Source organism: Peromyscus leucopus, chromosome 2 (genome assembly GCF_004664715.2).
Source record: "Peromyscus leucopus breed LL Stock chromosome 2, UCI_PerLeu_2.1, whole genome shotgun sequence".
NCBI lineage: Eukaryota > Metazoa > Chordata > Mammalia > Rodentia > Cricetidae > Peromyscus > Peromyscus leucopus.
The window spans coordinates 44,525,186-44,546,602 of record NC_051064.1 but is presented as its reverse complement, the minus strand read 5'-3'; the positions used below and the strand labels follow the sequence as shown (position 1 = coordinate 44,546,602).

Sequence of the window (21,417 nt, the reverse complement as noted above, 5' to 3'; positions counted from 1 at the left end):
CTCTGAATTCTCACTGTCCGATTCCAAGGCTCCTAAAGGTTAACCCAAAAGTTACGTGGTGCTTATCACTATGCCCCTGCATTACAAAATAATGACTATATTTACCTTGTAATAGAAAACTCTGGTGGGGGAGAACGACACTGTGCGGGGCAAGTGTGCATTACAGGAAAGATGAGCAAACACTAATGAAGACAGACGCAGCACTAGGTGTCCTCTGCCTGTCAGCATTTGGTCATCTTAATGACTGGTCAGTAACCAGCATCACTGTAGATGTGGCGTTTTCTCCGGGGAGTGACCCACCATGGAAGTTAGCTGCCCCGGAAGTTCTGCTAGTTCCTACCTGAAATTTAAAAGCTTGCTTGATGACAACGTCAGTACAGCCGCTTTCCTAATGTATACCAGCAGGCACTACCGTACGTGCACAGAGGTGAGAGCTGGAATATCCATGTTTAAATCACAAGCATAGTGTGAGGATAAAAACAACTGAGTGTGCTCAGTGCTCATCCACAAAGGGAGGAGTGCACATGTCATTATGAAATAAAATCACATGCCAGGCAGCATTAGCAGGCTGTAAAGAACCTAACTGCTCTGAAAATGCCCTTATCCTCTAAATGAGAAATACGGACCCACAGGCTGATCCTCTGGGCACTCAATCCTAAAATGTCTACCACAAACACACAGGAGAACCTCAAATGCGCTGACATGCTCCAGCAGCACATCTTCAAGATACAGTCGCATGAGTAAGAACGACACCAGCTTCCCTCACTGCACGCGGCTCTACATCGTTACCTCATCAAATCCTACAGGTACCCGATGAGGTAGGTACTGCGCCTTTTCCCATTCTCAAATACAGCTGCTCAGGTCTAGGGAGGTGAAGCAGGCAGGTCCAGGCCAAAAGATCTCCTGGCTAAGCTTTGTACAAGGCTCTGTCTTCTCTCACAGCTCTCCACTCGCTTGAGCCATCCCCTCAGAGGACCGCCACGGTCAGAGGAGTGTGATTTGGTGCTTTCCTTGCTGAGGCTTCTGAACGGCTGCCCTCCTGACTCATCTGTTTCAGACTGCATCAAACCAAAAAGCTCGGTGCGCTTTGCAGACACTCCTTCTCTGGAAATGCCACAGCCCTTCGGTCGGTGGGATGGGACAGCACCAACTCTGGGATCACTAAGGTACAAATTTCCCTGCCAACACTGACGCCACTTCTCTTTGGTGTTTCGTCTAGCCACAAACTGAGACGGTATCACTTACTGTGGTTGCAGGAGACTCGAGGCAGATGCAGGGAGTTTTTACTTGGTCAACTGCTCCTCCAACATCTGTGTTTACGGAGAGCACTTCGGGACAGGTGTGCATTGATTCTTGCCCTACCACATCCATTTACTAATATCTAGAGCAACACGACGAAGTGACCCGCTCCTCGCTGTGCTACAAGCTTATAAGAAATAACTTTCTAGCAATAAGCCTTGAAGGTGGACACCGTGAACCAACCTTTTAAACAAGGCTTTTTAGACGGAGTCAAGGATCTCACCACTTGCATCCCCAACACAATTTGTGTATGTGTGAATTATGCTTTTTCTTCCTTTAGGAGAGGAAAATGACAAACTGTCATGTGTCGACAAACAGAAAAAAGAAACCTGGCTGCCCTTTGATATTTAAACAGAGACATTTATTTCCTAATATACCACTTACCAGACGGATGCAAAGATGTGGGCAAGCCAGTCATCAGAATTAACAGAATGATTTTGCTTGCACTACATATTCTGATTTGTATGAATCTTATTTTTAGCCATGCACAAAGGGCAATAAATGGAAAATCTTATTCTAACCGCTCCTTTTTTCTGAGCCACCCACACTTCACCACCTACCGCACAACTTCACGAATGTAAAAACCCAGCCCAGGTTTGTCCTGACAAGGGATGCAAAGTGGCTAAAATGTGTGACACTTTTTCCAGTTACTGTTTGTACTTTCGTTCTTTTTCTGTATCAGGAGTTTCATGGAAAACAAGGTTGACTTATCTCTGGGCATGTTCCAAGTCTCTAAGGTGGTACGTAGTTCAGTGTGTAGACAAGTGTGCCGCGAGCCACATGCCAGACAGATTCTGGTAAAGACACGTGCACCAAAAACTCTCCTGTGAATCAGGAGAGGTGACATGGGGACAAGTGACCTTCAGCATTTTGTTGTGAAGCAATGATATTTTAAAATCTCCCAGCTAACAGCGTGATGTCAGAAGCACAGACAGTTAGAACACGGGCTTTGAGGAACGGTTTTTGCCCAAGTTCAGCCCAATACATGGCCTTCCCTCTAGTCTGCAGTGGCCAGGGTTTAGCAAGACATATCAGCCCCGCATCAACCTGCTCCTTCTGTGTGTCTGTGTCTGCTTTCACCACACGCTGCCACCCCACAGCCAGAGGCTGACCAAGCTTTAACTATCACATGGATGTCACCGCAGAGTGAGGTATCTGAAGCTTACAGACAACTATCTTGATAGCGGTAAAAACAAAACAAAGCAACCAACAATCACAGAGGATTCTACTAGGCGCACAGAGAAGACAGTTTTTGTCTTTTTTTAATTATGATAAAAAATTCAGATTCCTAAGGAAAAGTTATTAAGGTCTTAAAGTACCAATGAAGATGCTCACTCTTCTGAGCCCCCTTCCCAAATCACAACAGGGAAGCTATGCAGGTACTGATCCAAAGTCCAGTTAAAAAGAATGAAAACACAAAAGGAATCAACTGTGCGAAAGGCATCATTACCTGCGTCCTTGCTCATTATCCAGACACTAGAGGAACCATCCCATCACTCTGTGGTAGTGAACACACGCCCTGAAGGGCCAAGACCGTCTTCTGATAATGTGGTTCTAGAGCTGACGAGAAGTCTCAGAAAGTCCTTTTGGGGCTTTAGTCCACTCTCGTCAGCTTCTGACTCGTATAGTAAAAACACAGGCAATTAAGTATTATGAAAAAGTGGGTCATACACCACTGAGAAACAACCACACCGCCCCCAAATCAGACACCAAATGACTGTGCTGTGACAGATGGGAGGGGTCTGAACACAGTGAAAGCAAAACTTTTATGTGGTGAGGAACATTTTAGTTTTCACTAGTCTAGGTTAGAGAAAGTTAATCTCAATGTCAATGACAAAGCTAACTCACTTTTAGCATGCTCTTGAAATTATATGACAAACAGCGGCTATTAATATAATGAGAAATGCATATATAATGTCGTCAGCGATCTGAGGGACAGTTTCAGGCTTAGTGACATGCAGCAGGTGCTCTGACTCAGTGAAGCAAGGTGACCACATCGAAAACGCGGGAGCCAAATTCTCATTATCAGTATTAGCATCTCCTTCGGTAGGGGAGGATCAAGGTACTGTACGCCGCTTCCCCACACCTGTACCCAATCGGGTGTCAAACACAACTGAGGATGTTTACTAAAGTGCCGTCAATTGCTGAGGGAAGATGGTAAAATGGAGCGTGCTGGGATGCAAGCGTTCACTCACCGGTCACCCGAGAGCCACGGAAACGGTCGCATCCATCTACACAGAGCCCTTATTCCACAAAAGGACACAGAGAATCTAAAGGGGGTGCAAAGAAGCCTCCCCTTTCAAGGAACTTAGCATCTTGTATCGGGGGAGATAAAAATCTCCAGAGACCCATTTTTGTAACCAAAATCTCTTCCAGCAGCTGCTTACGACATTCTACCTGTTCTAAGATAAGGGATGCGGACGGCACTACTCACGAGCCTCAAACAAGCCCTCCAGTCTCCCCTGGCTCTTTTCCCAGTGCTCCAGTCTCTCTAAGTGTGAGGAGTCATCCCACCGCAGGCAGTGCCCTCTCTACAGCTCCGTAAGGACCAGCACTCCGAGAGCCGCGCACCCGAGCACAGTGGTCTGGACAGATGCTGCCTTCAGGGAGGCAGGAGGCAAGGCTGAGGGAAAACTGGTTCAGAACACGAGAAGGCAGACACTTGAGTGGAGATCGAGTTTTACCGGAGTCCATGTTGTTTGGATTGTGGATGAGGAGCGGGGAAAGGAGGCCCCTAAGTCAGCCTTTCCTGTGCCAGCCTTTTTCCTGGCTTACTGTGCCTAACTATGGTTTGTAAAGCAACCAGACACTGTCAGTAAAATCACCTGGACACAAGCAAATCTTTCTTTTATGAATCCAGAAGTTGCAAAGGCTTTGCAAGTTCACTCAGTAGTTTTATTTTTTAATTGAATGTAGGAAGGAGAATAATGTTTGAGAGATGCTTCTACCTGATCAAGATCCTGGTAAGTCCACGTGTGTTTCTGCGTAGGAGCTGAGTAATAGAACTTGAAGGGAAAAATGAGAAAGGAGATCTTGGTCCTGTAAAGTGATGTCTAAATAATGCTGCTATTTCCAAGGGCCACCAAGTTGCACAGTATAATCTACAGAGTATTGCTTATGAATTTGGAGTTGTTGATTGAAAACAGTTTGGAAAAATACACAAAAATACATGTGGTAGGTAAGTTGTATCCTTGTAGCTAGAGTAGGAGGAACACTTATTTTTCTTTCATGTGACTTTCAGGTTATGTAGACTAAAGATGTACCTAATGACAATTCAGTCCATAACGAACCACTTATAAAAGATGATACTATGCGGCGTGTCTGAGCTGTGCAAGTGCACACCGAGACCCCTATGAGAAAACCGGCTGACACGCTTCTCAGAGCGAATCTGCTGGTAAGTGAACCATGACTTTACTTTTGCAAGAAGGAATACAAAGTTACCTCTGCTTTGCCAAAAGGAAACAATTCCTTTTTTGGATTCTGACTTCTTCTAGACATTAGAATAGTTAATATATAGGACTCATTTAATAATCTGACCTGGTGTCAGTCAGGTGTGGAACACGGGAAAAATCTTCTAGACACAATAGTTTCCAATCAACAACCAAGGGCTTCAATAACCCTGCTAGCTCGTAGAACTTCGCAGACAGTGTCCTAGGGCAGAAGAGCAGAAACACATCTCCACATACCCCTTCTTGGCATTTTCTGCCACCCCTGCTGCAGACATCAGGCCTGCTTGTGATCGGCTGAATGGGGTTCCTAGAAGGGTAAGCTGCTATGTGCCCTTACCGCGAGGGCTCAGTGATTGCGTAGGAGCGTGTATGTTAAAACTGCTAAACAAGGTTAACATGTGAATGAAGCCAGTTGGTGCAGAGAGACTGGAAGCCCCTCCTCACCTGGGTTTCACCCAACAAAGAGAGCATGCTCATAAAAGGCCTGCAACACACAGATGTGGGCGGAGAGCGCCATGAAAACGCACTACACGGGGCCATGGAGCTGAGGACCCAACCCTGGGGCTTTGCTCCAGCTCATTAGCCCTCCAGTCGTCTTGGGAATGCTTTCACTCATCCTCTGGACAGTCTCACTTTCTCTGACATCCCCTGTACCCTGCTGCCATGCACCGCCCATGCCCAACATGGTGGCTTTCGGAGATTTTAAAAAGGCATTGATTTCCCTCTTCATCTCCACTGTCCTTCCAGAAGCTTCTGAGATTTACCACTTGCCTGCCCAGTGGTTTTCTCTCAAACTCTAAAAAAATGATCCTTGAGCTTCCTTATGAGTATGTTTCTTAAAAAATTATATGTATATATATGTATATATATATATATACACACACACACATACATATATGTGCATGTGTGTGTGTGTGTGTGTGTGTGTGTGTGTGTGCACATGCAAATGTGTTCCACGGTACATGCGTGGAGGTCAGAGGGCAACGTCCAGGAGTCAGTTCTTTGCCTCCACCATGCAGGTTCCAGGGACCAAACTGAGGCTGTCAGGTGGTGGCAAAGTGTCTTTAACTGCTGAGCCATTTTGCTGGCCCCTGAGGCCATTTTAAAACACTTTTATTAATGCGACTAAGAACCCACACAAGGGAACCCTGAATTCCCCTGTCATAGTGAGAAGTGTCATTTCACTAGTGACAGGTGTGCCCACAAAGCCCCGTCTTCAGCACTCAGCAGGGTGGAGGCTATTGGAATAAACTGATAAAGCGGTTCTGCGGCCAACGCTATTTCTTGGGAGCGAGCTTGCAGTACAGCTCAGCTTATTTGGAGACTCAGAGGGAAGACTCCGGAGGTTTTGATTAATACATTAACATATGTCCCATGCTGGCAACACCACTCCCCTGTACTATTAGCATGCATGCAAAAATAAAAATTAATTTCGGTGGTTCCGTGAATAGACTGTAATTGTGAATGGAGTCTATTGTAAATGAACAAATCAAACATTCTTCTAAAAATACGCCAATAGAACTGGCTCCAAAATTGTGTGATGGTCCCCCAATGATCACGGAAACTAAATACACAGGTCCATGGGGTTAGTTTAGACATCACTCTGGATAGCAATTATATCACAGCTTATAGATTATTCCTAAAACCCACACAGAAGATCTATCCTTTAATTCTGGAGGTGACACAGTTTCTCAAGAATGTGAATGAAAGTACATGTAGTAGAGTCTGTGATGGCGCAGGGAAACCTTGGTACCAGAGGGCAAGACGATGTTTGCTTCAGTATTCCGGTCAACAACAAACAGCAGGGGCTTTTGCTGAAGGTCCTTTCAAAGCTGTTTCCAGATCTAATCCCAACACTCCGAACTCTTCTCAGTGATTCCAGGATATAAGAGGCTGACGTTGCAGAGAGCCTCCAGGGTAGGTCCCTCCCTCATAGAAAACCAAAGCGGTCTTGTTTTCTGAGCCTTGATCTCTGAAAAGGGGCAGTGGGATGTGAGGGAGGATGAGGAGAGCGGTAGGGCTGGGGTGTGGAGTTGGAAGGCTAGCCAATCCAGGGCCTGGCTTTCCACATTCCAGGTGACGACGCTTTCAGTGAACATGTCAGCATCTGGAGGCAAGCCCCAGTGACCCCCAAGAAACAGGAGGGCCGACAAGGAGAGTCCCGGAGTTTTTTCTGCTTTGTGTCATTTCTGTCCGGGTAATACCTAGTTTGCTGGTCTCTTCTGGGGACATCTGTCAATGTGCCCTGCAATTATGTCATCTGAACTCAAGGGGTGCATGGGCCTTGATTAAGTGCTACGTCCTTACTGTCTCAGCCTCAAGCTCAGGTGCTGGGTTGGTCCATGTGGACACCAGAGGGGAATTCATCCTTAGTTTCCTCTCCCTTACACTTGATAGGTTTTCCTTTCTACAGTAAATTTTAGTTTTACTGTTTTTTTCCCCCATAGCATTTGAGTCAGAAACTTTTGCAGCTTTGCCATGGTCTATACAACCTAAATGAGACAAAGACTTGATTTCCAAGAAGGTTTGGAAAGTCTAGTGTGAGGAAGACAGGGTGGATTGGCATACGTTGTCCTTGAATTTCAATGACTTTGTTTAATTTTTATTCTGGTTACACCATTTCTTTAAGCCAGAGTTCCATGAGTCTGAGTGTGTATACACAGAAATAATCTAAGCAGCTTAGGAAGAACATCCAACAATGGCTTTTGAGCTTACCCCTGACACACACACACACACACACACACACACACACACACACTTGTACTTGCCTTTAATGAAACTAAAAATTATCAATCAATCTGCACCTGCCCTTGGATCCTTGTGTATGATCTGTTCAGGATAAAGTCTCGAGACAGCCACAGATCTGAAGAAAACATGCTACAGTCCCAGGGGAAGCCTGCTGGCTGGGCTTCCAGGCCAGCTCTCTCCAAACAATAAGAGGCAAAAAGCAAGAAGGCCAAGTTGGGTGGACGAAGCCAGTGCTTCCCATGGGCCTGCAGGTGGGTCACTCCCTGACCTCTTCTGTGACTTACTGGCATAGTAATGCCTACTCCTCTTAGCAGTGACTGGGTGGAGGCAGGTCTCTCTTCCCTGGCTTCTCTCACGTGCCCACCTCACCAAGCAAGAAGACCCATTAAGAGCAACAGTCAGGCACACAACTCCATGACACTGCTCTGGGTTTCGCTTGCCCGGGAACTTCTCTGGGAAATGGAGCAGCCTCACGGTATACCCCCTTTCACCCCAGAAAGGCAACTTCCGCCACACTATGTGGACTTTGGTAGAGACCGTAACTGTTGATGGTAAACTCCTTTGATGGTTTCCGTCAGGGGTGTCTTTGCTCCAATGGGGATTCCATCCCTGCGGCTGGGCCTCTGCCTCTGCTGGTTTAGGGGCAAGCAAAAGGCTAGTGGGATGACAGAGTGGCACAAGACGCCACTGCACCCTGGAAAACTTCAGCGTCGCTGTCAAGAACCAGCGTTCTTGAAAGGAAGAGTGTGCACTGCGATTTAGTTGTGTTTTAAATTGTGTTAAAATATAACATAAAATACTGTTTAAATCATTTAAAAATGTACAGTTTGGTGATGTTAAGATGATGGACATTGCTGGGCGGTGGTGGCGCACGCCTTTAATCCCAGCACTCGGGAGGCAGAGGCAGGTGGATCTCTGTGAGTTCAAGGCCAGTCTGGGCTACAGAGTGAGATCCAGGACAGGCACCAAAACTATACAGAGAGAAACCCTGTCTTGAAAAACCACACACACACACACACACACACACACACACACACACAAAGATGATGGACATTATTGCGCAACTAATACCACCGTCAACTATCAAAACTCAACTTTTCCAGTCCACACTTGACCCTCTAGACAACAATCCCCACACTCTGCTCCTGCTGCTGGCAACTAGCATTCTACTTCTGGACGGCGCGAGTTTGACAACCCCAGGTACCCCATATGAGCAACAACACTGAACGTGTCCAGCCGATTTCATTTAGCATTGCACAGATGGGGGGCAATTACTTCATCAACAGTGACTATTCTCAAATCCTAAAAATTCTAACACAGGAACTGCAAATCCCAAGTGCTACTTTGAATGATAACATTGACCACAGCCGAATAAAATATGATAAATCATAGTACTTTACCACAGATTTAAAATGCTCAGCAATATCTCAGACATTTCCTGGACAGGACAGTAACATTACTGCAATTTTACATTCATATTTATCTCATGAAATAAAAGAAAAACACTTAAAATTTCTACATTGAAAGCTCAGAAACACACAACATGCTCACAGGCATGGTATAGATTTGTATGTCTACTTACGTCTATCCAAGTGAGCATATTCTTAGCCAAACTTAATTTTTTTTAAAATCAGTGTCGAGTAAACTGTCCTTGTTTTTGGCAGGTAAGTAGTTGGCTTTTTGGAAGCTGACCTAAACATATGCCAGTACTGAGGCCTTGGAAACATATAAAAGCTGAGCCTTCACAGATGGATTATGTACCGGAGGTGTGCCTCCCTTCACGTGTCTTTTGTAAATGAATCTGCATGTCGGTGTAGCTGAGAGAGATGCTACTATGAAGACTGGCCTTGAAAAGGAGAGACAGATTCTCCAACCCTGGGGGAAAGACTTTCCCTTTTGACACATCAAATATGACAGGTACACCTGTCAAGGGACTGTGGCCTTTGTTTCGAGCTAATAGCCACACTATTACTCTGACCTTCTGAAGACCAAGGGCAAACAATGGCCAGCACGACTGGAGGAAAGCTGACGACTCATAAGGCTGAGCTTCCCAGCTGAAGCTGCCGCGCAGGCCATAAAGCTGTTTTCGGAGACACGTGTCAGTACGTTAAGTACAGGTTCTACTTTTTTGTGTTTGTTTGTTTCATTTAGATTTTTGTTTTTTGAGAACAGAGTTTCTCTGTGTAGCCCAGCCTGTCCTGGAACTCACTTGGTAGCCCAGGCTGGCCTTGAACTCACAGAGATCCATCTGCCTCTGTCTCCCGAGTGCTGGGATTAAAGGCATGTGCCACCACTGCCTGGTCAGATTCTACATCTTAATGTATTTAACATTAAAGCATATAGTTTCTTACTGTCACCGCTCACCCCTCTCACACACTGAGTTAAAGCAGTGATTCTCAGAGTGAGGGCCTTGGAGCAACAATACCAGCATCACTTGGGAACTGTGAGCAAAGCAGATTGCTGGCTGGCACCAGATCCTACTGGCTCAAAACTGCTGGTGTGATTCTGACAAAGGCTAGTGCCTGAGAACCACCAAGCTAAGGAAGCACTAATATAGGAATTTCGGCTCCATTTACAATTCTCACGATGCTTGGTGTGCTTGGGTTATTGGTGTTATTTACTTACCCCTGTTTAGTTAAGGAAAAGAAATCTTAGTACAAACTTACATATAACTTCCCCAGGTCCTGTCCTGGCTTCGAGTCTTAGGAGGCCGGGAACTGGGCAGAGGAAGAGATGAGAAGGCTACAGCAATCCATTCAGACATGGACCCCAAAGCTCAGCGAGGCAACCTTGTGATAGATCAGTGAGTGTCCACCTAGACCCAAAAGAAAAGTCCATTACTGGAGTAAATGTTTCACATGGTGATGCTCCTGCCTCAAAACCCAGTGCTCCACCATGATTCTGGTGTGCCTCTCAACCAAACCACTTAAACAAAATCACCCTGGGTACCAATACCTGGGTTCTACTCAGGTGGCAGACCTTTTCTCTAGGTTTTCTACAGGTAATCATCTCTTCAGGTGTTCTCCTGAACCCAAAGACAGCTTGGGGTAGCCAATATCTTAATGTTCCTATTATCTCCTGATTCATCTCAGAAGGCTTTCTTCAACAAATCCAAACACCCCAGGTTAGAGACCTAAGTGGAAGTCCTAACTAAAGGGATTCTAGAAGTAGTTAACTTGTGAATTCTGACGAATGTGTTCCTTTTCAACCTCATATCCTCATATCAGACTTTCATTCATAAAATCAGAAATACTTATTTTCTCTGATGATGAGTTAATAAATGTTTATTGCAAAATACATAAAAATAGGTCAGCGTATAAAGAAAAAAATAATGAACAATGGTAATCTTGACCAGTAAATTACTAAGGGTATTTTGTTGTTTAGGCTTATAGCCCTTCACTCTAACTCCTGCACTTGGATAACTGCACAATTGGGCTTTGGTTTTGATTTGAGAGTACAGGATGCAACTGCCACCATATTATCCTTACATGTGTGCAGCCAATCTTATTATCCAAGCTAAGCAGCCCACAGTGAAGGATGGTCAATGTTTTTATGCAAAAATAAAGAGTGACTCATTAACTGGGACAAAATAACACCTCACATTAATTCAGGCAAGTTTTTTCTACCAAAGTTTACACACAGACACAGACACACACACACACACACAGAGACACAGCCACAGACATAGACACACACAGACACAAACATACACGCCAACCTGAAAACCTTGTGATTTAGAATTGGGTTGTGGACCAGTATTCTTTTCAGATACACAAACATACTTGGAGATTTTTTTCATAACTTTTTAATTTAATTATGAAATAAAATGTGAGTTACATCAGTGTTATATAGTTATTAAAACATGCTTTTAAATATCTCTGCAGTACTACAGTACTCCACAGAAACACATTTTAACTATTTCTCTCAAAGTGACACCTAAAAGAGTCATATGAGCTTCAGGTTGTCTCAGTTTCTGACCATTCTTTGGGACACTAGAAAAAACAATTACCAGGCTGGTGATTTGAACTCAAGGGTGTCCTGATGAAGTATTTTTTTCCTTTAATTTTTTTGAGATTTTATTTATTTTTATTTTATGTGTATGAGTGTTTGCCTGAATGTCTGTGCACCACACATGCATCACATGCCTGAATGTATGTCTGTGTACCACACATGTACCACATGTCTGAATGTATGTCTATGTACCACACATGTACCACATGTCTGAATGCATGTCTGTATACCACACATGTACCACATGTCTGAATGCATGTCTGTGTACCACACATGCACCACATGTCTGAATGCATGTCTGTGTACCACACATGTACCACATGTCTGAATGCATGTCTGTGTACCACACATGCACCACATGCCTGAGTGCATATCTATGTAGCCCACTTGCATGTAGTGCCTCTGGAAGCCAAAAGATGGCATCAGATTCCCTGAGACTGGAGTTACAGATGGTTGTGAGCCACCTAGTAGGTGCTGGGAACTGAACCTGGGTCCCTAGGAGGCACAGCCAGTGTGTTTTTTTCCTTCTAAAAACAAATAATTAATTTTATTTCTTTTTATTTTTGAGATTACAATTTAATCACAACATTTATTCCTTCTCTTTCCTCCCTCCCAACCCTCCCATATACCCCTCCAAACATTTCAAATTCATGGCCTCTTTTCTCACTAAATGTTATTGCACGTACACACACACACACACACACACACACACCACATGCACACACCTGCACACACACACACACACACCACATGCACACACCGCACACACACACACACACACACACACACACACACACACACACACACACTACGGCCGGCTAAGGCTCCCTGTATGTACGTTTTCAGGGCTGTCCGTTTGGCACTTGAAAACCAATCGGTGTACCCCTCCTTGGAGGAGCACCTCTCCCACTCCCAGTTTTCCTGGAATGGAACAACTCTACTCTTCTATCTATAAACTCAACTTCTGTGTCCAACACACACAATAAAATGACTATGATGTGAGGAATCAGGGTGTGAGAACTTTCAATTATATTTTGAGAGTGAACTAAATTCATCTCTTCCAGCAGTCTTACATAAAAGTCAAAGTCGTCCCATCACAATGACAAGAAAGGGCCCAGAGAACCAAGTTCTATCAAGAGGTGGACTATTTGTCCACTGTGACCTCCTTTATAATTTGGGAAGCATTTCTCTGATAATCTGGAGTCTGAGTGGGCAGAATGGCTTATTAAGGATTTTCCTTCGCCATGATCAGGTATACAGTTAATCTGTGAGCACACCAAGCTTATAGGGTATAAAACAATAACGTGGTGAGAGGAAATGATCCTCAAACAGCAGACTTTGTTTCTCCTAATTGCTTGGGGACAGAGAGGGAATAAAAAACAAAATTGCCACTAGTAACAGGAACACTTACCAGAAGCTCTTCAGACACTGAGACTGTACAACCGGCATTTGCAAAGCTAATTACCAATCTGGGTTCTCTCATTTTAAAAATATACTTCAAAGCCGCCCATGCTGAACCGAAGTCTGTGCAACTGGCAGATTATCAAAGTGTAAAAAAATTGCATCACTTGAGTCAAGTAATAACTTTCAGTATCGCTAACTCCTGAACTGCAAAATGCCACAGGCCAAAAACTAGCAGAGCCACATGGGTATAGCACTGTACACTTGGAAGACTTCATAGTCCCTAAGTCCTGAGACAAAGCCCTCTGTGTCCCAGTGGCTTTGTGATGTGGGACAAGTGCTCTGCCTGTGAGCCTCACTCTTCACATAGGTTCTTCTTAGGATTAAATGAGGTGGAAAACACATACATATCAGTACGTATGTGAATATACATTTTATTTATATATATACATATATATATGATTTATTTTTTGTCTGCTTTTGTAAATTATAAGACATATACTTAGTGTTAAAAATCATCTTGCTCTTTATTAACAATGTTGCCAGGTGTAAGACTGTTAATCCCCATCGTACAGTGAAGGGAAGACTCAGGAAGAGGTGTCCACTAAATGAGTGAATAAATAAACAAGGACTGGATTACGTGTTGTGCTTCTCAGCTCCCTACAAACTGGCTGAGTCACTCTCTGGGTGTGGGTTTCTTCGGGAAACGGAGATGATTTTTAAGGTCCTCTTGAGGCTGATGGTTGCCATATGGCTGATGGTCATGACAGTGATCTGGGAACCATTGGAATGACCCTTAGAATGTGGCCCCTCCTCAAAGTCAGGGCACCATGAAGCAAAAAGCACCAGTCACCAATCTGAGGCCTGCAGTGTTGAGGCAACACTCCTGAGGGCCCCTCAGGATGGGACAGACATTAGCTTCACTCATGTTGCTTGGGCTGAGGAAGGGGCTGGGAACCTTCAGGAAATGGCTAATGCCTCTACAGCATCAGAAGACAGTGGGGGGGGGGGAACGACGGGGGACGGGACTGCAACACCAAGTCTTGGTCAACCCAGAGACTTCGCTACCGTAACAACTGGCAAAACCAAACACATTCACGTGGCCGGATGCTGACTCGTTCACAGTCTGACTGCCATCTGAATGCCAGTATCAAGCAGGTATGTGAAGGGGCTTCTTGTGTTACATAGATGCTAGGGTCACACAGGATGTCCTTAAAAGTCCTGGGGCCACATTACTTTAGACCCCTGTGATAATGGAGTTCTCAGCATTTGCACGCCCAGCCCAGCAGCCTCAGTGTGGCTACCAGGACCTGGAGTCTTGCTGGTGTGGATTTAAAAGAAGTTAAATCTAAATACCTAAATGTGGGTAGTGGACAATACAGCTATAGGATGCTGATTTTTTTTTTTCTTTTTCTCTTTGGAGGTCTTTCAGATCCAGTGGCCACAGTGGCCTTTATTCAGCCAATAAGCTCTGTGAACTGCTTTGGTCTCAGGAACACGTCCTGACTTAACAGCACTTTCCAACTAGGTTTCCTTCGGAGGACCTCACACACGCAGGGGCTCGCTGGACAGTTCTTAGGAAAAGGTGGGTGATACGCTATGGCAGAGCCAGACCAAGCATGACAGCAGTGCTTTTCATGTCTTCATATTTACTGTTAAAAGAATCTGGGGAAGTTCAGAAGTAGATATGTGAATGGTTTCTAGTCATTCATTTCCAAATAAAGGAGCATGCTGCAAATATGGGAAATTATCTGTACGTAATTCCCACTTGCATAATCTTACACTTACTTAAAAGAAAGAGTCGGCGGGACCTGCACTCCTCAGGTGGAAAAGTAAATGGTATTTAATTACACAAACAGTCGTACAAATGTTCAAGTGTGTCCCCTGCTGCCACAGTGGGCAAGGGAACATTTGTACCAATTAGCTGCGAAACGATTCGGGTTTTCCAGAAAGTTGTATAGGTAAGGCTGATTGCATTCTTTATCCCCGACAGCTCAACTCTTAGCTAGGATGTCTTTAGTGGGCTTAATAGGATGTGATGAGTTACTTTCCCCAGGAGACTAGAAGGTATTTTCACCCACACCATCCATCTCATACTAGTAGAATCATTTCTTTGAAATAGAAAGGTAGCTCAGTGCTTGTCTCATTTCCAGTACTGTGCCTCTGGTGTCCCCCTGTTGTTAATTTCCTACCCTAATTGCTTCTTCCCACCTTCTTAGGATGCAGGGTAACAAAAAGAACAGAAAAGAAAGTACTCAGAACATCGGTTCATGCTCGCGCTGAGCCTGAATGCACACTGTCGAACGACCAAGGATGGTGGCCCCCACGCTTTGGGATTAAGCATTTTCAAGCTCATTCTTTCCCCTGTATCCATGTTATCTCATGAAGTGAAAGACTCACTACATAAAACAGCAGGAGTTTTTTTCAGCAGAGATGCTACATGGAAGATTCTAGTAGGCCAAGGAGAGTTTTTTAGTGCCAGGGTACCACTTCTGTCCAAAATCAAATGACTGGGTTTTAGAGCTGGTACCAAGACTCATCCCTAAGTACACAGAGACACACCAACACATTTCCCACCTCTGGATTAAGTACCGAGAGAATGGACAGTAGTCAGAAAATAAAAGTTCAAAGCTTAATTCCAAAAATAAAAATTACATTTAGAGACTATTTTCTACTAAGCGAGGTCAACTCTCAAATGTTCTGTTGGTCATAGATCACAAAATCTTTTTCTAAAATGTTAGTTATAGGTTCACTGACAAACACATTTAGAGCTGTTCTGGAGTCCTCACTCACACAAGAAAGACTAAATGGGGGCCACCATTTTGTGACCAGAAAATCTTTAAAAAGTGATGGATCAACTTGGGAACTAGAGCTAAGAACTTCAAAATGATCTTTAAAAATCCAAGTTCAACATCCATGTATGAGAAGATATCTGAATCAAGATCTTGTGGCTTTTGTGTTGTCTTCTTCTACTGCCCTGGGAAAGCAGCGCAAGGAAATGTTCCCTGTGCCGCCACAGAGAAAGAAGGGAGAGGAAATGAAGCCACTTCAGTCAAAAGGAGACAATGAGTTACGATAACGCACGCACGCACGCATGCACGCACGCACGCACGCACACAGGCACACACACACACACACAGGCACACACACACACACACAGGCACACACTCTTTGGGAGTTACCACTTACACATTTCCTGTGCTGGGACCTAGTTAGTCTGGTTGTAGAACCGCATCTGGGAAGCAGTTGTTGGAATAAAGTATTCAGAACATCAGTTCATCTCTTGCTGAGCCTGAATTCACACTGGCTAACAACCAGGGATCATTTTTATATTCTAGACCTAGCAAAAATTAGTTTATATCCGTCTTGTCGTAAAAGAAGTTGTAAACTGAACTACTTGTCACTAGCAATTTGGGAAAGAGAATTATCAGAAGAGAAGTAGGAGAATGAAAGAAGCCTGGTTCAGATAGCCAAAGTGCCTTACCCAAGGACACACTGCTGACAAATGGACTACCCTGGCCCACCCAAGGAAACAGCCATCCCTTCCCATACAACACCAATCCTCAGCACCACCTGGAGCGAGGACATCCCTCTGCTCAAAGGAAGGATGTTCACTTTTCCTGTGCACTACCAGTAAATCAGCACAGCAAGGCGGCCGAGTGGTAGGTGCTGTGGCCGTTTATACAGAACTGACTGATTTGTTAGGCTCGTGTGTTGTGAAGCCCCCCACCCTACCCGGTGCAGAGTCTCTTTAAAAGCAGTATCATCATCTTATCAAAAATGCCTCGGAGTTCTCTCGAGGAGTGACTGTAAGCAGATGGGGTTGGCCCTTGATTGCTGGATATCACAGTGAAAACCCACAATAGCCATCTCTCCCTGAGATCTACCTCGGAAGAGGATCAGCAGCCCCAGCAACATCCATGCAGAAAATGCCATCAGTTGGTTCTCAAATGGCACTGGGGGGATTAGTGTCCAAGTGACTTCAAGGATCCTATACCACATAGCCAGAGCCTGAGTTCACCGTGGACTGTAAGTGGGCATCCCTGCTGGGGGCTTCGGTCAGCTTAGTGAAGAAGGCTTTCATGGATCTCGGCTGGACATCAGTGATGTCTTAACTCTTCCTGCTAGCTTCAGTACTTCCGGTTGTGGAGATCTTCCTGCGTCCTTCTAAGAACGTCATCTCTGCCAGTCACTCTTCTGGAAGCCAGACACATCCTACGGAGTCTTGCCCTTCCTACAGAGTTGCACATGCCCGTTATCCTCATCTGAAAAGTGAGCTGCTCTGTGGCATTCAGTTACACAGGTGTTGGTGTCGAACCCACACTCACGTGTGAGTGTGCTCCCGAGCTAACCCTGTGAGAAGCTGCCGGGGTCCACACAAGGATGGCAGATGAAGCAGGGGGAGGCTACAAGAAGTCCTGCCAGGAGCCTTAAAGACAAGTGAGGCCCATGGCATCAAAGGGCGAGGTAATGCATCATCTCAACAGCAGACATTACCAGGGACCCAACTGCTCCAGCAGAAAACCCAGGAATCATCTTCACTCATCAGTACAGGCTGTCAAGCATACCTTCAAATTCTACCTCGCATCAATCTCCTCTCCTCGCCTCTATTTTATCAACTATGCTTCTCACCTGGTCCACTACTATTACCACAGACACTGAATGCCTTTTTTTTTTTTTTTTTTTTTGATTCTCCCCTGGCATGTAGGGTCCTTAGGATCTTTCTGGCTTAGATTATTCACTGACAAGTCTCTGAATATATAGTTCTCATGCATATAATTCTTTTCACATAAGGTAAATGGATCCTGTCTTTCTTTTGTTATAATAAAGTATCTACAACTTACAATTTTCCATTGTAATCATTTTAGATAAACACTTTAGCAGTACTAGCAAGTACATTTTGTTATTGTGCAACCATCTGATACAACAAAAGGAGTATTTTCTAATAATCAAAACCAAAAATAAGACCAAAGATTTAAAGTAAGAACTTGAAGGGAGAGACACTCTGAGGGCCGTGCTTCATTTTAAACAAAATCTTCCCAATAGATCAGGTTTTTCCGTGAGACATTCTTCATTGTTTTTCCATACTTGAGATGTGGGGACGCTGGTCTCCATGTGGATTTCTCTAGGTCATATACTAGTTATAACCAGGTATGTAAGCATCAAGGAGCCCAGGACATCCCAGCCTTGCATGTCTCCGCTATCAAAGGATGACTGACAGGCATTTCTTGGAAAGACAACTTGTGTTCTCAATATGCTGCATCTAGATGGAACTGGTTTTGTCCCTCGTTTGTTTCTAAGCAGGGCTTCAAAGAGTCGACAGAGAGCGTAAAGAACATCCCTCAGCCATTCGGCCTTCAGTTCAACTCCACAATATAGTCAGCAAGTAGAATTCTTTTCCCTTCCTTTCTCAGTGTAATGACCTCAAATGTACCAACATCCTGCCTTACCTAATTCCCTAACAAGTCCTATCAAATGCCAGGGCAGAATCAAACTGCCTTACAGGCAGTGAGATCATGCACTAAGAATTCATTTTTATTCCAAAAATTGGGAGTGCCAGACCACTTAGCACAATGTATCACACAGCCAGAAAATTAGCCTGGCACTCTAAATAATGTTTTAACATTTCTCCTATCAAAGGTCCTTTCAAAACCCAGTGACTCCCTCCTCTAAAAAAATTAACACCCACAAAACCTCCCCATGTGGTCATTAAAGGTTCAAGGACTTTTTCAAGTGTGCCAGGGATCTGCTACGAATCTGTGAACCCCAGATTAAAATCTCCTGTAAGAGAACAAGAGTTCACATTGTTCCCAGGGCCCCTATACTGTATCTAGGTCCCCAGGGCATCTCAGGGTGATTTCCTCTGGTTCTATTTGCCTCAGCACTGGTTAAGCTGCAGGAACTGGTTAAGCTGGCTTCTGGTCAAGCATGTTGTTAACAAGGCTGCACCAAGGCTGCCAGCTTCGGAAACCCACTCCTCTGGTCAGTCTGGGTCTGGATGTACTGGTCTACCTGGCGGTCTTGGCCTTTGCTCTACTGGGGTCATCTTACATCCTGTAGGCCTACTTAACTTCCTGTCATTTTTCTTGTTGATCTTTCCTACCACTTACACCATTAAAAAAAATTAAGCTGGATTTTTAGAAACCATAGTAGTAACAACCTCCTCTTTGAATTCAATTCTCATGTTTTCTGCCCTCAAATATCATTTTAGTCTTCCATATTTTGCTCCTTGGGAGTAAGCCACCTGCTCACTGTGACCACCAAGTCTGGCTACCTCTGTTCTGTCCAGGCCAGAATTCCTACCCCAGAAGCAAGGCAGTGAAGTAGATAGAGAACAGGCTGGCCAGTTGGGAGACCAGTTAACCAACTGGCCAGGGAATGCAATGAAGGCTCAATTCCTGGAGATACAAAGAACCAAGGGAGGCAATCTCAACGTGCAGGATGTATGGACAGCTTCTAAGATCAGAGGATAGCTAGTCAATGGAAGTGCCCGTTTCTTTCCTTTCTAATTCTCCACAGATGGGACCTGGCAGTATTTAGAAGCAACTCCTACTGCTCTGGAAGCCAAGCCTATTTACGTCCAGTTTTCAGTACTTTTCAACAGTTTGAAATACAATTCACATGTTATAAAACTCACAACTTTGACATATATGACCCAGTGGATTTCAGCATATCCAGTGTGAAACCCTCACTATTATTTAATATCTAGTAACTCTCACAGGCAAAAGAAGCTCTGTGGCCACAAGTTATCTTTTCTTACTCCTTCCCAGCCTTTGGCAAACAGTAAGCTACTTTCTGTCCCTACATACTTACTTATCCTGCATATTTCACATAAATGGAACCACATGGTAGTGGCCTTTTGTGCTTAGCTTCCTTTTACTTATCATGGTGCTTTCAAAGTTCACTTAGGACGCAGCATGCAGCAATCCTTCATTACCTTTAGTAGCTAAATGATAATCTGCTGGATGCTGGTGTGATGGCGTATCAAATTCTCATTTAAATTAGAAATGTCTCCCATAGTCTTAGGCATTTGAATGCCTGATCCCAGTTGGCGGAGCTCTTTGTGGAGACTTATCAAGTGTAGCCTTGGTGGAGGAGGGTGTCACTGGAGGTGGGCTATTTCTGGTTTGCTCTGTCTACTTTATGCTTGTTGATCAAGATGTGAGCATTCAGCTTCCTGCTCCAGCCACCATGCCTGCCACTTGCTTCCAGGCTTCCTCACCATGGACTCCCAGCCCTCTGGACCCGTAAGTCCAAATAGACTCCTTTTTCTATGAGTTGCCTTGGTCATGGTGTTTTATCACAGCAATGGGAAAGTACCTAATACAGTGCATTATAGTTTAGATATAGTTTGCTCCCCGAGGCTCATGTGTTGTAGGGTTGGTCTCCAATGCAGCAGTGTTCAGAGGTGGTTGGCTCATGAGGATTCTAGCCTCATCAGAGGACTGACCCACTGATGGGTTCCTGGCTGAAGGCATCATTGGGAATTGGTGGAAACTGTAGGAGGTGTGATGTAGAGGAAACTCATCACTGAATCACATATGGCCCCTTCCTCTCCTGCTTCTATAATGTCTCTTCACTGATGTTCTGCCTAACTACAGAGCCAGAAACAAACAATCATGGCTGAAACCTCTGACATTGCGGACCAAAATAAATCTCTCTCCTTTTAAGTTGTTTTTCTAGGTATTTGGCAAGTAACTGAAAGCTAACAGAATGCATATAATATACCATTTGCACATTTATCAATGTGTAGATTATTTTTGTTGTTTCCATGTGAATATCATCAATCAATGGACATTTGTGTTGTTTCTATTATTTTTTGTCTATGTGAATAATGTTGCTATGAGCATTTATACACAGTCATATTTGGACATATGTTTCCAATTCTCTTGGCTGTATGTTTGGGAGTAGAGTTGCTGAGGGCAATGGCTACTTTGTTGTGTCAGCTTGTTAAGCCACAGTATACAGGGTGAACATGTCTCCAGAGTGGTGAGAACATATTCTTCAGACGATCTAAACATTTCCATCAGTAGTCTTTAATAAAGCATATTACCATCTAGAATACAGGTGGGATTCATTCAATCAGCTGGAGGCCTTAAAAGACAAAAGCTGACCTAGCTGAGGAAGAGGGAATACTGACAGTAGACCGTCTTTAGACTCTAACTGCTGTATCAACTTTCCCTGAACCTGCAGCTTGTTGACACAGCAGCAGAGTTTAGACTTGCTAGCTCCCACAACTGTCTTAATTATCTAGCTACTTTTCCTGTTGCTATGATAAAATATTCCTACAAAAGCAACTTAAGGCTTTATTTTAGCTCACAGTGCAAGGGTACAGTCTATCATGGTAGGCAAGTCCTTATGGCAGGGTCTTGAGGCAGCTGCTCACAATGCATCTGCAGTCAGGAATCAGAATGATAACTGTTGGTATTCCAACAGCATTTTTTTTTTTTTTTTTTTTTAATGAAATCCAGGACACTAAGGCCAAGAATGGTACAGCCAGCTCTTTCGC

General features: G+C 44.3%; 1 protein-coding gene across 1 annotated transcript in view; it reads right to left on the bottom strand.

The window, feature by feature from the left end:
* Bach2 (BTB domain and CNC homolog 2) overlaps window positions 1-21,417 on the bottom strand; it is a 344,829-nt gene that overhangs the window by 149,138 nt on the left and 174,274 nt on the right. Inside the window, 1 exon segment of the mRNA XM_037202481.1 lies at window positions 10,163-10,311. The gene's annotated coding sequence lies outside the window, so the exon portion shown is untranslated.